This window comes from Xyrauchen texanus, chromosome 5 (assembly GCF_025860055.1).
Source record: "Xyrauchen texanus isolate HMW12.3.18 chromosome 5, RBS_HiC_50CHRs, whole genome shotgun sequence".
Classification (NCBI taxonomy): Eukaryota; Metazoa; Chordata; class Actinopteri; order Cypriniformes; family Catostomidae; genus Xyrauchen; species Xyrauchen texanus.
The window spans coordinates 29968211-29986435 of NC_068280.1; the positions used below are offsets into that span (position 1 = coordinate 29968211).

Below are 18225 nucleotides of genomic sequence, written 5' to 3' on the forward strand. Positions count from 1 at the left end.
TGCAGAGCCACAGTGAGTCAGCCTATTGAGGCAGAAAAGACCACAGAAGCCACAGCACCTCCTTCAGAGGTAGCAGAGTCCACTACAGAGATTATTCAGGATGTTGGGACCAACCATGACACTCTGAAGGCAGTAGTAACTGAGAACTCAGCAATTAAAATCAAAGAGATTAAAATAGCTAGACTGGATGTGTCAATTGTTGCCTCAGATACAGAGAGATTGGAGCTGAAGGAGACATCAACAACAGTATGTCAGATTTTAGATATCTTGGTTTAATGAATGATCTGACTTCATGGTAGGCCACATAATGCAAATGTAAGAGCAACAAATGTCTCTTGTACAGAACCTGAGCCAAAACCAAGCAGCTGCCTCAAGTTCCTCAGGTCAGGGCAATGGGAGCTCATCTTCTGCACGGTCCACCATGTTCCGTATCCCAGAGTTCAAGTGGTCTCATATGCACCAGAGTCTTCTGACAGATCTGCTCTTCTCCATTGAGACAGCTATACAGATGTGGAGAAGGTGAGTGAAGCACGAAGAAACGAACCAGACAAAATTACTCGAGTTGACATGCAGACTCAACTTTGTAAATCATTTTTGCTAAACTCTGCAACTTTGAATGGTGATGGCATGCAGAAGGAATATCATTTTGTTTTAATTGTAATAGTAGTTTAATCTGATTTAACGTAATGTAACCTTTGGCTAAAAAGGTATAAAGAAAGCCGACTACGCCACCTAGGTCATTTTACCACCCAGGAAAATAAAGTGAAAATGCCCCCAAAAGTTTTAAACCAAATGCTGTTACAATAATATGAAGGACCTTGCTGGTTCAGATTGGATTAAAAGGCAGAGACATGACTTCCAAACAATACCAATTTATTTCACAAATAAATGTATTCCACTAAAAGCTTTCTACAAATGTACCATTTGACAGTTTACCAAATAAATACCCACAGTCAATACGACACTATAATAAAGCAAACATTAACAGAAAGGATGAATCACACATCAAAACAGTGCATAAACACACAAGAAAACCAATACAAAACAAATAAACTCCCCTTTCTGTTAAGCCTCAGTATCACAGCAGGTCAGACATTAACATGTAATATGACTGTGGGTATACACAGGCAAAAAAAAAAAAAAAAAAGATTTAACATACAAACAAGAAACCAATCAACAACTAAAAATAAAACAAACAAACTTCAGGAGTATAAATCACAATTAATATTTACAAATTTTCATTTGTAAAGTGAATCAGAATACAGCCCTAATGGTTTAATTTATGAACTCAAAAGTACAAAAATATTAAACTTCACATATATATCAAACGGATCCGCAGAGCAGAATCATCCTAAAAGAACTCCGTAAATCAGTGGTTAAAGACAGCTGCTGCCACAGCCGTCAGAGACAGACAGCTGAAAGAGCAAGATTGTAACTCAGCAGTATCAAACAGGCATAAAAAAATAGCAGCTAGCGCTCTCAGGCCACACCTGAAATAAAGATGTGGTAAGAACAAAGTTCATAAATTATGTCAAGATTCGAACAAAAAAAAAAAACACGATAAATTTCTTACCTCCTTGGTGAAATTCTTACTCTACAGAAGGCTTTATGCTAACTGCGCTCATCACCTCACACACACATTAATAATAGCAAGTATATAATTAGACAATGAATCACATCTGTAAGAAAAAGCAATAAATCAGGTGACCACCAGGGAAAAGCGACAAGAAATAGAAGCCAATAGAGCCTACTGCGCACAACACATGAGCACACGCAGGAGAATCACAACACCACACATAGACATGCTTTTTATAAAGCCACCAGAACCTAATGCACCTCAATGATTGAGCCGCACAGATGTGCTCAATGTCAAGACGCCGCTCAACGCCAGTGGCCGTGTCTTCCCATTTGAGATGTGCACAACCATTAAGATAGCAAAACAAATTCTAAAGAACTAAGCACCAGGGAAAATACTAGACACATTCAACCTGTCACATTAAGCATTATTTTTTATTTATTATTAGTCCCTCACAGCTGGATATGGTGCTGCCCAATTGCCTGCTAAGCTTCCACAATGTGTGTATGACTGTAAATGCATATTTAAAAAAGAAAACACACAAAAAAGCATTACTGATTCTGTTTTTAAACATTAAGGTGTAGATAACCTGGAAATAGCTTGTTTTTTAATATTGGTAATCCTAATATACAATAAATTCATATTTCCCGCAGGTTTCACACATTCAGCTCTCTTTGATGTTGTAACAGATGCTATTTCATAACTGGCTTTCTGATATGGTAATGCCACCTTACCTCCCTCTCTATAGTCATTTGACTAAGACTGTAATGGACTTTGTGAACAGCAGTGAGAATGTGGTGTTTGTGCACAACATTGTCCATCTCATCTCTTAGGTGGTGGACATCCTCATTATGGCCTGCGGAAGAATCCTTCCTTTACTCTCTGCAGCCACCTCCTCTACGGTCAGTGTGTGTTTGTCTGCAACATACTCAGCTGGCATTAACTAATTTCTTTTTACAGTGATGCACAGTTAGTACTATGCAAAACTAATCCGCAACCCATCAGCAGGGTCAACAGCAGCCAAGTGTTACCAGTGTACCAATCAATATCATCCAAGTTGATTAGAAGCCAGTCCAGTCTTGGCAATAGTGGAAGAAGGTGCTCTAAATATACAGTATGCAGACAAAAATTTCCTTAGGTGAGAAAGTTAATGGCTCATATTGGTATGTTCTCTGGCTGGCGCTGCAAATCATGAATGAGTGCTTTGCACCACCTCTGGTGGTCAGGAGAAATGTAACAATACACAGAATCTTATTAGACTGCAAACTGGTTGCTGACTGGTTTTCATGTTTTCATATCACTACACATAGAGATCTTTCACTCCACAACACCAGTGTTTAGTGAGTTTGATAAGACTGTTAAGATCCTAAGAGTGATCGTTATTATTCTTGCTTTAATGATCATGTGCAGAAAATGCCAAAGATTTCTGCAGAATTGCAACATCTGTCATTCATAAAAGTTATTCAAATTCCCCACACTTTTATTATTGTTTATTAAATGTTGTAGGTAATTTCAAGATGCTTTCAACTACCAATGAGTGGGCTTTCACACGTTGTTCAATAGCTTGGATCGAACCAGAGTTCATTCCTCCCCCCTCCTCCTGCCCTCTTTAGTTTCTGTTCATATCATATTATTTGAGTCCGAACTGTGGTCTGATTATACTACCAAAACTTTACATGCATAGAACGACACTTATGTTTGTCTGCCACGGATGCATTGAATGTGCAGTTATGTGATGAATGTTAGCTTTTGTCTGCCGTGAGCCTGCAAATGGGTTGTAAGAGATGTGATGTATGTGACCTGCTCTCTGAAGAGTATGAGAAATGAATTATACCATACTAATTGCAATCGAGAGCCTGCAAATATGCAAATTTTATGCTATTACAAGCTGTTAACTTCTGCGATTTGTTATGATTGCTTTCATATTGGCAGTGAACCATACCAGAGTTCACTTTAACAATACCCCACACCACTGTTTCAAGTGGACTCAGGTGCAGTTCAAGTGTGTACCCGAGTTCTGAAATCAGTGTTCACATGATCTGAATGAACTGAATTTTGAAGTCATTAGAACCTGTGTGCACACCAAAAGTGCTACAGTGAAAGCATCCTAAGAGGATAGTACTCTCAAATCCATTTAATCCATTTTACTATGTTTTAATTTTTCCATCAAAATCAGCACAGAAAATTCAAAAAAGTCTACAGATTTTGTTTGGGCCTGATTATGAGTAATTTGATACAGTGCCTTGATGATTACCACAGGGGTGAAAATGGAAAGCTGAGTGTGATGATGAAGGTGTATTATAATGACTGGAGCAAAGATGAAGGCTATAGTTACAGCAATGGTGTTGATTATATTGATGTCACTGTCTTGCAGCATGAGCTGGAAAATATTGAGGCATCTCAGGGTTTGGCTGTGGAGGCATCACTGATGCTCTTGCAGAGACTTATCAATCTAGTGGATGTGCTCATCTTCGCCAGTTCACTCAACTTCACAGAAATCGAGGCATAGAAGGACTTAGACAATGCCTACGTTTGGGTATATCTCTCTCTTTATCTCTGTGTTTTTATTTGTATTTCTGTATTTCTCATTTTCTCTCAATACCCCTGAATCTCTTTCAGATCTCTTTTTCCTGTACTGTCCTGCTCATTCACACTTTGCTCCTCCTCCTCCTCTTTTATCACTTCATTATTTTCAATTAATGTCCTTCTCCATGTTGCTTCCCCTGACCCCCCATTTATTTTTTGTCTCTTTTCTCCTGTGTTCTGCCTTTTGCAGATGTTCTTTCCTTTTTTTCCCGTTCTCTTCGCCCTCATTCTGTTTTGCTTATTGATTTCTCTCTATTGGCTCATTTGGTAGATGTAATAACTACCTTTCTCTCTTTCTCTCTCTCTCTCTCTCTCTCTCTCTCTCTCTCTCTCTCTCTCTCTCTCTCTCTTTTGTGTATGAGTTCTCTGATAGTGTTATTATAAGCTCTCCACACTGCAGTGCTCTAAAATGATGACCATCAACAGCCCATTGACTCTAATGGCTTTTTTTTAGCCCAAGGCACCTCCTTCTTTTTATGTCTATGTATCACAAAATGCACTCCTGTGTAACAGGCCACATAACTGAAATCCAGACGTTCAGATCGGTTAATTCATTTCTTTCTACCACTCACACACACACACACACACACACGCACAGGCACACACACACACACACACACACACACACACACACACACACACACACACACACACACACACACACACACAGTTGTGTTTCCATGTTTTATGGGGACTTTCCATAGACATAATGGTTTTTATACTGTACAAACTTTATATTCTATCCCCTAAACCCAACCCTACCCCTAAACCTAAACCTCACAGAAAACGTTCTGCATTTTTACATTTTCAAAAAACATAATTTAGTATGATTTATAAGCTTTTTTCCTCATGGGGACCGACAAAATGTCCCCACAAGGTCAAAAATTTCGGGTTTTACTATCCTTATGGGGACATTTGGTCCCCACAAAGTGATAAATACACGCTCACACGCACACGCACAGGCACACACACACACACACACACTCTACATGACCCTCTCTGAACTCTACACTCATCAGCTCTCTCGCCCATGTTACACACAAAGCCACTAACAAAATATCCGCCATGTTAAATCAACTCGACAGTGTGTGGCAAGTTCAGGGCGGATCCTTCTGATTGGTGGAGAGGGAGAGAAACTGAAGCCTGTTTTTAGGATGGCTGAAAGTATAAAATTTATATTTGATGAGGTCTGTCTGCATGTAATCTGATTTGGGATCTGTAACAAGGTTTCTCCTGCAATCCCTTCTTCTCTTGCTCCCTCTCTCACTAAAATGACTAGCTCAGTTTAATGGAAAAAGCTGGTTGGTTCTCGCACTGGAATAATACCTGTAATCTAAGCATTTTAGAGTTTACATTTGTCAATTGTCAAGGTATGAGAGGATAGAGGGGTACACAGAGTCATACACTCAAATGCACACAGTCACACACACATTGTTGTGCTGAAATCGCTTGTAGTACATTTAAAAACTATGTGTGTCTTTGGGAAAATGTAATTGTTCACACACACACACACACACACACACACACACACACACACACACACACACACACACACACACACACACACACACACACACACACGTTGTGTTTCCATGTTTTATGGGGACTTTCTATAGACATAATGGTTTTTATACTGTACAAACCTTATATTCTATCCCCTAAACCTAACCCTACCCCTAAACCTAACCCTCACAGAAAACTTTCTGCATTTGTACATTTTCAAAAAACATAATTTAGTATGATTTATAAGCTGTTTTCCTCATGGGGACCGACAAAATGTCCCCACAAGGTCAAAAATTTCGGGTTTTACTATCCTTATGGGGACATTTGGTCCCCACAAAGTGATAAATACACGCTCACACACACACACACACACACAACAAAATTGCTCTTATAGCATGCAATACATCAAATTAAGAGCAATAACAGAGGATTTGTTTTCTGTGCTATATTGGGAACCCTCCTACAGTCATTAAACAAGAATGATTCATGCCACGTTTGTTACCTGGTTGGTGGTATTACAGCAACATCATCTGTTTTGCATACCTTTAACGGTTTAAGGGAAAAACTCAAATCCCAAAGTGGTATGACTGTAATATTTTGAAAGACGACCTTTTGGCATGCTTGAATTATTCTGCATTTTTGTTACAGAACATTAATTGCTAATTCTGCCTGTATGCATGTACTTTCGATTTAGGGGGGCTTGCTGAGGCAATCATTACTATTACTAATACGTAGTAATAGGGATTTGAAAAACCTCTAACCCAAAGGATTAAACCGTTTATGCTACAGACATGAATGATACCTCAAATTGTGGAGCTTACTGAGGGGAGGTGTGCTAATACTTTTCTAAGCAATCTGACTTGGCAGATAAAAAAAAACAAGTGAAAAAATCCTATTGACTTACATAAAAAGAGGGAACAGGGTGATATTTAGGGACCGCTTCCCATTCAGTTATCTAATTAAGAAGTGTCTTCCTCACATTTTTTGAGTCTGCCTTCCACCCTGTTTTTAATCAGAAGACAGTATTTGTAGTCATTCTCATAGGTGCCTCCATATCTTGTTTCCTTAAATATATTTATCTTTTTAATTTTTTTTAAATTTACCCTTGCTTCTGGCATTATCCATACTTTTACTTTTGAATTGCTCTCTCCCACTCTCTCTCTCTCTTTCTCTCTCTCTCACTCACTCACTTTCTCACTCTCTCTCTTTCCCTCAGTGTGTGCGATGGCTGTGAGAAACTGTCTGGAATGTCAGCACCACACTCTGGGTAAGTCTGGTGCAGAGAGCAGCCGTGGACAGCAAAGCCTTCTGGGAGCCGTCAAGTCTACAGCACAGGCAAGTTTAAGATCATGTCAGGGATACTCTCTCTCTCTCTCTCTCTCTCTCTCTCTTCCTCTCTTCCTTGTCACTTTAATGTCCAGCTGGTTGTTTACGATATGTCTTTTGGTCAATGTCCCTAGGTCTGATTCTAACGGTTCCAGTAAAAAATACTTTTTCTTCCTGAATGTGTTTTGTTGCCCACAGTCACATTTCATCTGTTATTCAAAGTTTTTGCAAAACTGTTGTATTTATATCTCTTATCCTCAGCGCTGTCTAAATGTGGTGTAGCGAACAAAAGATTCCCAAGTTTTCCCAAAATCCTAACTGATATTGACTGTAGGTTTGATAGGGCAGTGGGGATATTAGTAGTGTTTCTGTTGAGCTAACTGTTTGAACACTTTTTGTGTGCTGTGCGTTACAGACTCCTGTGGACATTGTAACTGGAAGGATGTCTGCTTTTAGAGATTTAGACCGACTGCTGCGGGACATGGACATCAATCGTCTACGTGCTGTGGTGTTCAGAGACATAGTGCGTAGCACTGATATACTGATGACAAGATTTTGTATTATTGTTATGTAATATTAGATTACCGATACATTACAATTCTTGACTTTCACTATTCAACCCACTACTACCCCCAAAACAAACAAACATAAGAAAGAAACCATAAACACTTAAACACACTAGCACCCTCATCCAGAGTTTTATGTGATACAAATAAAACACCAGAACATTACAATTTGTATACAGTATGAATTAGAAAAAAAAAACCAACAACAACATCATATATATATATATATATATATATATATATATATGTTGGCTTCTGATATTGACCGATGCCAGTGATAATAATAATCAAGCAAATATTGACTTTTGATATTGTCACTAATATACTGAACATGTATTGATGTAGTTGTGATATGTTGGTAAGCAGCATTTGTAAATTGTTTTGCTTGTTTTGCGTGTCTGTGCAAAAGGAGGACAGTAAACAGGATCAGTTCCTGGCCCTGGCAGTGGTGTACTTCATTTATGTGCCCATGGTGTCCAAATATAGGGACATCCTGGAGCCACACAATGACAAAAAACACATCCAGTCAGTCAGGAGCACAGGTAATCACGTAAACACACATACATCATTGTTACAAAAATATAAACCCAGAGAACCCTCTTTAAAGACCAGATACACATAGGTACTCTATGAATCAGAGATATACGATATATCAGAATGTTTCATCATTGACAGTATTCATCTAAATTTTGTTATTTTGGTTAAATGTTCAAGTGTCCTAAATTGAAGCGAGGGCATGCAAATAAAAATTTGATTATATGGAAACATTCCCCACCAGCACAAACGTGTCTCCAACTTCATATCTTGTGAATTATAATAAACCTTATTCAGCAGTAAAACTCATCTGGTGACATATGTATATACTATATATACACCGATCAGCCACAATATTAAAACCACCTGCCTAATATTATGCAGGTCCCCCACGTGCCGGCAAAACAGCGCCAACCAGCGAATCGGAATAGCATTATGAGAATATTTTCTTCTCACCACAATTGTACCGAGCGGTTATATGAGTTACGGTACACTTTATCAGTTCGAACAAGTCTGGCCATTCTCTGTTGACCTCTCTTAACATCAAGACATTTCCGTCCACAGAACTGGATGAATTTTGTTTTTGGCACCATTCTGAGTAAATTCTAGAAACTGTTATGTGTGAAAATCCCAGAAGATCAGCAGTTACAGAAATACTGAAACCAGCCCATCTGGCACCAACAATCATGCCACGGTCCAAATCACTGAGATAAAATTTTTCCCCACTCTGATGGTTGATGTGAAAATTAACTGAAGCTCCTGATCCATATCTGCATGATTTTATGCTCTGCACTGCACTGCTACTACACGATTGGCTGATTAGATAATCGCATGATTGTCAGACAGGCTGGTTTGAGTATATCTATAACTGCTGATCTCGTGGGATGTTCACACACAACAGTCTCTAGAATTTACTCTGCATGGTGCTAAAAACAAAAAACATCCAGTGAGCGGCAGTTCTCCAGATGGAGACGCCTTGTTGATGAGAGAGGTCAACAGAGAATGGTCAGACTGGTTTGAACTGACAAAGTATATGGTAACTCAGATAACCGCTCTGTACAATTGTGGAGAGAAAAATATTATCTCAGAATGCTATTCTGAGATGTGGGTTGGCGCTGTTTTGGTGGCATGAGGAGGACCTACACAATTTTAGGCAGGTGGTTTTAATTTTGTGTCTGATCGGTGTGTGTATATAAGTATATAAAATTATAATCCCATGTGTGTTTATAATTTAAGGATCCCATGTGTGTTTGGGATCTGTAACAAGGTTTCCCTTGCAATCACTTCTTCTCTTGCTCCCTCTCTCACTAAAATGACTAGATCAGTTTAATGGAAAAAGCTGGTTGGTTCTCACACTGGAATAATACCTATATTCTAAGAATTTTAGAGTTTACATTTGTCAGTTGTCAAGGTATAAGAGGATAGAGGGTTACACAGAGTCATACACGCACGCTATGAACCAAATCTTCCTTTTTTCTGGTTATTATTGGGATTTTGGTTGAACAATAATCTGCATCTTGAATTTATTTCATTTTGAACTCTTGAAGCCTCTATGTCTGTGCCCGTCATAGTAATGAAGACTAAGAAAACATTTTAGAATTCTGAAAAATCTATTAAAAAGATTATTGCCCGATTAATCATTATCTGCCTTTTCCACCACTTTAGTTATCATATCTGCAAAATCCACTATCGTTTGACATCTAGTATGTATCCAGTCTTAGTTAACAGTAAACGTTTATGCGTTTGTGAAATGCAGAAAGTGTTCAGTCTGATCTCGAGAATGGTTTGACAGCCCGCCGACGAGACTCTTAAATGGAAGTTGAGAAGTTCTCCATCATCCCTAGTGATACTGACACACGAACCAGACCAGACGCTGTGTCTGAAGCCCTGTCCACTCTGTCCTCTGAGGTCAGGAGAGGTCAAGAAGTCTCTAACAGAGACAGCAAAGGGAAAAACATCAATGTGAGGGATATTTTGAGAAGCCTTGTTAGTGCACCATCTGACAACGTCATGGTGAACCCCAGCCTCTTACCACCAGCCTTTCTGGGAGTGGTCAGCGATGCCTCCTATGATCCATCTGTCCAGATCCACTCCTTTGAAAGGAGAGTGACAAATCAGAATCAATGTTTACCGGCCAATCAGAGCACACTGATTGCACAGCTTCTACCTCTATTTAAAGGGGTCAAGAAGTGCTTTTTTTAAATAATTGTATTATCTTCCCCGAGGTCCACCGATAATGTTATAAAAGTTTTTCTTTGTGCCAAAACAGTCATAATTTAGTATTACAAGATAATTTTCCACCCTGTTTTTGGCCCTCTGTCTGAAACGCTCAGTTTTGGCCTAAGCACGTCCTTACAATTTAAACGTAAACACCCACTATTCTGAGTGGCTAACATCATGCAGCACCTCAAATTCAGCAAACTCAATCGGAAGAAAATTAACCTTCACATGTTAAAAGAAAATTGCATGGTTTACACAACTCACATCCAACACATTGCATCTGAATATATTAAACCATTCATTTCAAGCACAACTGTTAACACTCAGCAACATAAACTGAAATATTCATGAATGCCCATCCTTCAATAACAGATTCTTTGCAAAGCTGTGAAACTTCACAAGCAATCCATACTGACATTAAAAAAACGAACACATCATAGTCCAAAGAACGGTGAAATGATGCACACACATACTGTAGACGCAAAGTGGTGCACATCGCCGTAAATGCACCAAAACGGTAAAAAAACTTAAATCGTAAAAAATGTCCATCGTCAAAGACGTCCTTTGTTTACATACACCAACAATTAAAAAGATTGCACATGGGTGAAAGAACGTGTCCATGATGTGTTTGTGCTCAAAGCAACAAGAAGCAGCAGCTGAATGAAAGAGAATTGCTTCTTCATTTCAGAGTTGTAACTTGGCACTACGTCTTTTAAAAGCGGCAGTGATCAAAGAGTCTGTGCACAGTTTTTAAACAAAATAATAAAAAATAGTCAAGATGGGTCCCTGCTCTCTTGACTTGAACTGCGGTCCAGTGGGCGGGGCCATGGGTGTGATGATGCATGTTGTAGGTTGTGTAAATACAAATGAGCAATGTGTCGTGACATCATGAACAGGCAGATTTAAAAACAAGATGTTTCAACAGTGTGGCAACTATAAATGCTCTTTTTAGACTTGGGAGGAAGTTTTGAGTTTTGAAATTTACAGTATGTTTTTTATTGTACAGTTACCTCTTATGTCTAAATATCAAGGAAAATGTGATTCTCCATTTCATGACTCTTTTATCAGCTCTTGTTCTCTCTCCACATATGCTTTTTTTTCTGTCCTCACATGAAAGCATGTTTTCTGTGAGTGTGCAATGGAACCATGTCAGGAGTCTGTGTGTGTTATGGTTGACTTACTGAGTATCTGACTTGCTGTGGAAGGGTGCATTTCTGCCTTACAAAGCAGAGCCAATCAAAAAATCCTTTTGGGACATGTGTGCACACAAACAATATTCTCTTTTCAGGTCCTCTGCCAGTTTGAGCCTGTATTTGTTTGTGTTTGCTGGTTTGTGTGTGACACAATGTATCACAAAATTTTACACTACAACACTATATTGATATTCTAAAGCAAAGAATCAATATATTTTGTTATTTTTTACACAAATATTTTGACCATCACCCAGAGCAAGTGTGTGAGAAATGTATAGGTTACGGATGTAACCTCCGTTCCCTGATGGAGGGAACGAGACGTTGTGTTGGAGAAGCGACACTAGGGGTCTCTCTTGAGCGCCGAATATGCCTCTGATCTATGAAAAAAGGCCAATGAGAAGTTGGCAGATAGTATTTGCATACCCCGTCCCCGGACATATGGGTATAAAGGCGAGGAAATATTATGAGTTCTTTCAGGATTTTTCTGAGGAGCCGGAAATGGTCCGCCCACTACAGTGGCTCGGCTCAGCGACGTGGCCGGGAGGATACAACGTCTCATTCCCTCCATCAGGGAACGGAGGTTACATCCGTAACCTTGACGTTCCCCGTCTGTCGCTCTCTCGATGTTGTGTCGGAGAAGCGACACTAGGGGTCCAATTTAAATCACGCCATGCGCAGAGCCGTGTACGTGTTCTGCTGACACAGGAGCGGGCAGGTATTTTACGTGCACAAGCGACCAGCTGTATCAGACTGGATGTACCCTTCCCCAATGCCCCCAACAAATTGTCGGAATCCTTCTGGTTACCCTAGATAGGGGAACAAGGCGATGCTTGCCAACCTGGGAACGGGCCGAGCCTGGCTGGGCCTCTTTTCTGTCTATGTTTCTCACATCGGCCGGGGCCCTTACATGTATCAAGGAAGGGGGTCTTACCCAGTTTCCTATTCTTTCAGCGGGAAAAGACCCTGCGGTGACCACACCTGCCCGGAAGGGGAGGTAAGAGTGGTGAATACGTCACATGGGTTTTTAGGCGACATGTGGAAAGTGGCGCAGTGGTAGATCCAGCCTCAAGGAGGGGGAAGTTGTTACAATATGGTGACCAGAGGGCAGCCGGGGACTGCCTCAGGAAAATGCGGGTCCACTCGCAAGGGGACCGTACCGCGGTTAATACACACAGGGGGAGTCCGCGTAGGAGTCCTTAATCTGTGGAGCACCTATTCCAGTACAGGATAGATTAAGTACCCGCAGTGGATTGGGTCGGCGAGTTCCTCCACTGAACTGCGGACCCACAAGGGTTAGGGAGGAATCATGCCGAAGGGGACGACTTTGTTCTGGTACGCCTGGCCGTCGAACGCGAACCGTAGAAAGGGTTGGTGTCGAGGCAGAATTGCGACATGGAAGTACGCGTCCTTCAGGTCTCCTGCTGCGAACCAATCTAGATGCTGTACGCAAGTTAAGATGTGTTTTTGTGTGAGCATTTTGATCGGGAGTTTGAGCAAAGCCCGGTTGAAAACTCGCAAGTCCAAGATCGGTCGTAAGCCACCGCCTTTCTTGGGTACAATGAAATAGAAACCCTTCTTCATTACGGTTGGAGGGACAGGCTCTATCGCATCTTTGAGTAAAAGAGTAGCGATTTCCACGCACAGGGATTTGTCATTTTTGCCGTGTACTGCAGTAAAGTGGGGGGCGGGGGCCTGGCAAACTGAATTGTGTAAACGAGTCGGATGGTCCGAGCCAGCCAGCGTGACGGTTGGGAAGTGAAAGCCACGCATCCAATCTCCGTGCTAGGGGCACCAAAGGGACGAGTATTTTTGACGTACCCGGTGGGGCTTCGCAGCGGGGTGGAGCAGGTAGTATGTGTCGGGAGGCAAGGGTGTGTCCCGAAGCTCTTGTGCTGAGAAAAGACTCAAAGAACTTACCTTGCTCCGCACACCCGGCAGGGGCCGGGTTAGCGACTGAGGAGGAGGTCCGGTGTAGGCGTCCTCTGAACTCGTCGGAACCGGCCGGCCGGGGAACAGTCATGGGGCTGAAAGCGGGGGTCCGCGTCCAGCATGCCGGGACTGTTGAGATCTGGTGGGCCAGGTGACCCAGAGACAAAGGAAATAGCTCTATTATTGAGAATTTGGGTACCGCAGCCCCATCTGGGGGGGGGGTGGCAAATTAAATGAATTCAACAAAAGATTCTCCTCCCGGCCCTCCACCGGGGGACGGAGTGGTCTTACCATCTCCGGAGCTAACATCTTGGGCTCTGAGTCGAATGTCTCAGGAGCCCCTGGGAGCCTTCCTTGTCCTCGAGGGGGTCCGTGAGACGGGGGGCATCTGATTCCTGTGGGGTGCTTGATGCGTGGGCTGAGAGCTGGGCCCAGGTTGAGGTGGAGCAACCTGGTGTTTCTTCGCAGGGGGACGCCCTCGGCGAGCAGACGGGGCATGGCCCATGGCGGCAGACTTGCAGCGGGGCAGGAGGTGATAGATGGCCTCTGTCTGTTTCTTCACCGCGGAGAATTGCTGGGCAAAGTCCTCGACGGTGTCGCCGAAGAGGCTGAACTGGGAGACTGGAACGTCGAGAAAGCGAGTTTTGTCGGTCTCACGCATCTCGACCAAGTTCAGCCACAGATGACGTTCCTGGACCACGAGCATGGCCATCGCCTGCCCGAGTGACTGCACTGTGACCTTTGTGGCTCTAAGGGCGAGGTCGATCACTGAACGCAGTTCCTGCAGCACATCGCGATCAGGGTTACCCACGTGCAGCTCTTTGAGTGCCTTGGCCTGGTGGACTTGCAGGAGGGCCATTGCGTGCAGGGCGGAAGCGGCATGTCCGGCGGCACTGTAGGCCTTCGTGGTCAGTGGTGATGTTGTCCTACAGGCTTTGAAAGGGAGCACAGGGCGACCCCGCCAGGTGGTAGGGTTTCTGGGACACAGATGGAGCGCAATAGCCCTATCCACTGGGGGAATCGCTGTTTACCCATGTGGCTCTGCGCCGTCTAGGGTAGCGAGAGCGGGGGGGGGGGTGGCTGTGAGCGGCGCCAGACCCCAGGAACCAGTCATCCAACCGCAACGGCTGTGGGGAGGACGGAGGGTTCCTGTCCAAGCCCACGCCGGCGATCCGGTAAAGCATGTCGGTCATCTGAGCGTCAGCCTCAGCCTGGGCGTGCTGGCCTTGCTAGGCGAGCCAAGACCGCATTGTTGTCATGGTCATGCCCTCGCAGTGAGAGCATGAACCATCCACAAACGCAGCCTCGGTGTGATCGCTGCCCAGACACACAAAGCAACACCTGTGGCCGTCTGAATGGAGAGCACTCTACCGCATCCAGGAACTACACAGGGGCAGAAAGGCATCTTTACAAAGACGCATCCTGAAAAGGACGTTCAATGCCACTGTGTATTGGTCTTTTAGTGAAAATATACTCTTTTAGGGAAAATCACCCTTTTAAATAACTCTTTGAGTTTTGGTTTCTGCACTGTCGAAGCGCCCAGGGGCAACTGCACTCCTGCTCTTCCGTGCAAGGAAGGAGAAAGCTGCTGTAATGCGCCGTCAATCCAACAGCATGCAGAGCCTCAGAGGAATACAGGAACAGGTGTGACTTGTAGCAAACAGCATGCACAACCATCGGCTACGAAGAAAATTTCTGAATGAACTCATAGTATTTCCTCGCCTTTATACCCGTATACCCGGGTATAAAGGCGGGGGCGGGGTATGCAAATACTATCTGCCAACTTCTCACTGGCATTTTTCATAGATCAGAGGCATATTTGGCGCTCAACGAGACCGCTAGTGTTGCTTCTCTGACACAACATCAAGAGAGCGACAGACGGGGAACTAAATATACAATGGAAAATAGGTTAATTAATATTAAATATTTTCAATTCGTCCAAATTGCAAACTTAGAAGATGCTCTGAATAAAACAGAATATTGTTTAATTTGTTAGGTTGTCCATACAGATCCTCCGTACAGCTAAAATCCAAGCACTTTTGTGTAATGACAAATATGCTGGAATGAAGATGCACTGTTCTCTTGCATAATTTTTTGACGTGCCTATGCTATTTTTGTTGCTTTACAATGATACAGATTGTAAATGATTGCACTGAATTAAGTGCGCTGAAGTCCACTGAGTAAAATATTGTAAATACATCACAATTCTTGTATTTCCTGTATTGTATCTACTAATTCCCACCCCTAGTGTGTGAGTAGCAAAGACTTCTGATCAGGCCACCAATATAAACAGGCCCCTTTTTCTTTTGTGACTTTTTGTGATGCTTTTTCAGAGCTCCTCCTTCACATTACTTTCTGTTTTCAAAAGAGTGCAGGTCTAAAGAGTGTAGCCTGCTACTCTGTGGGGAGGGTGGGATGCTTTGAGAAACAAGATCCACAGCTATGTTTTGGCGGACTTCTTCATTGTCTGGTTTTCATTTGCTACATTGTGTTTGCATCAGTCTGACATAACCAGAGAGGGATTATTGCAAAAAGAAAAAGATGAGAGAGAGATGAGAGAGAAAAACTCAAAAAAGGCAAATCATTTTGCTTTTGTGTCAGAAATAGAAATATGTCATGCCATCTTCTCTCCATTTAACTCCAAGTCTCTCACATCTTTTTTTCTCCATCTCTCTCTCTCTCTCTCCCCCTATTCTTCGTTCACCCTCTGGACATCTGTGATACATTCCTCTGATCTGGCCTTGTGTTTTTATCTGAGGAATGCTCTGTCAGGTATCAGGACACTGCTGGTATCAGGACTATCAGGGATTACTCTGGCTCCTGCTAAACTCCCAGCAGTCACTGCAGCTCTTCTCTGCAGACATCTCTCAAAAAGAAAGAGACATTCTGAGAGCACTTTTACTGTTGCTCTTATTCAGGTGAGGACTTGTCATCAGGTCTTCAGTCAGTCTGAAGGCTATAGTATACTTTGGGTGTCCACGTGCCGCTAAATTTCATCATCAACACAGTTCACCCCATTTCTTTTTCACTTTTTTCAGTATTGGTGTAGTTTGTGCATTTTGCCTGTGTATGGCAGTATAATCGCTCCAATTTTTATTCTTATGGATAGGATTGGGATGTGTTTGGGAGAGCTGATCTCAGATCAGTGAGAATGAGTTGCATCAAGAAACAGATGAAGGCCCCAGAGAAAATCTTATCTCCTTACAGATCCCTCTATCTCCTTATCCGGATAACTCCTGCTCTAATTCAGGTGTTCTCCATGTCCAGTTACACATGCCCCTTCTTTAACATGCATTTCCTTCCATTGCATAAACTATTTATTTTTGGGTAACTTGCTGTCAATTTGTGGCAAACAAAACAGTTTGCTGCAAATAATTGCCAGACATTTGAAGCTCTTCACTAGTAGTTTTAACCTGAAGCAAACTTTTGGCAACAATTGACATTTTTCTGCTTCTGGCAAACAACTTTTTGGCAGATTTTCACAGATATCTGCCACTACTGGCAAATAGTTATAGCAATCCTGTAGCAACAAGGGTTGATTCATCACAGCTGTTTCACTTAAGTGATATGTGGTTAGTCACATTATAATAAAGCTGAAGTGTGTAATTTCTACACTGCTAGCACCACTAAATGGAATGGCAAAAAACAAACAAAATGTTTTTTTCAAAACCTCTTTTTGTATACAGAATGTATTCCTACCATTAATGAAAGAAATAGATAATCCCGCCCCCAGCTCACGCCATTGGTTCTTCCATATTTTGTCATTTTGATTAAATGATCAAGTGTTCTTAATTGAAGTGAGGGCATGCAAAGAAGTCAGTGTTGGAGTCAGTGTTGAGGTGTAAGTTATAGACGGTTCACTCAAAACAAACACACATTTTCAAAGCACCACAGAGACACGAGGGTCATGTCCACACTAGGTTTTCATTTCAAAACGCATCTTTATCTCTACACGCTGTCTTTCATTCATGCTGAGACTGTGTTTTTGACAGCGAAATTTGAGCTTTTTAAAAATGATCTCCCAAGTGGATTAATTTGAAAATGCCGTCTTTGCGTTGTAGTGTGGAATGGGAAAACGGAGATATCTGAAAACAATGACACATTTTTTTTGTGATTTTGTCCATTCAACCAAACACAATCAAGATTGCAGCCTATGTATGTTATTATTTTATCTTTGCTAGCATTGTTAAAGATACATTTTCACATTACATTTCTTCTAAGGCGACGGGAAGTTTTCCCAGAATTGCTGTCCGATGAAGGAACAGGAGGACAATTGCGTTTCAAACCGTAAATGGAACGGTTAATTTCTGCATGCGTAGTAAGGGGATTTAAGAGTTTTCATAAGTTTCAGTGTGGATGGGCAACTTTAGAAAAACACTTGGCAGTGTGGACAGAGGCCGTTTCAAAAACAAAAATATTTTCAGATATATCCATATTAATGTGGACGTAGCCACAGTGATAACAGTTTTACATGAAAAATAACTGATAAATAACTTACTTATAATGTAGTTGTCTCTGCATATTTAGCTGGGATAGAAGAAAGTATTTTAACTGAAAAAGTTACACTCTTCAGCTTTAATGTGAATGAAGAAATAAAAAACTTAAACTAAGTTAAAGTGAAAAACGTAATTAACTGAAAATAATTGCAAACTATAGATTTAAAATGCAATGTTCGCCAAAAGTTTGGCGAATAAGAGTCTTATTCATATTTTACGCAAAAGTGTTTTCGACAAAGCTCATTTGCATGTGAAAATATGAACTTGGGGCAATGATTAGAAGAAGTGTGCCACAT

General features: G+C 41.8%; 1 long non-coding RNA gene across 1 annotated transcript; it reads left to right on the forward strand.

Annotated features, from left to right (window-relative positions):
* The first annotated feature begins 2261 nt into the window (after positions 1–2261).
* On the forward strand, positions 2262–6963 carry LOC127643487 (uncharacterized). Its single transcript, XR_007970526.1, has 4 exons — positions 2262–2295; positions 2410–2478; positions 3951–4112; positions 6882–6963. It is a non-coding gene; the product is annotated as an uncharacterized LOC127643487 (long non-coding RNA).
* The last annotated feature ends 11262 nt before the right edge of the window (positions 6964–18225 follow it).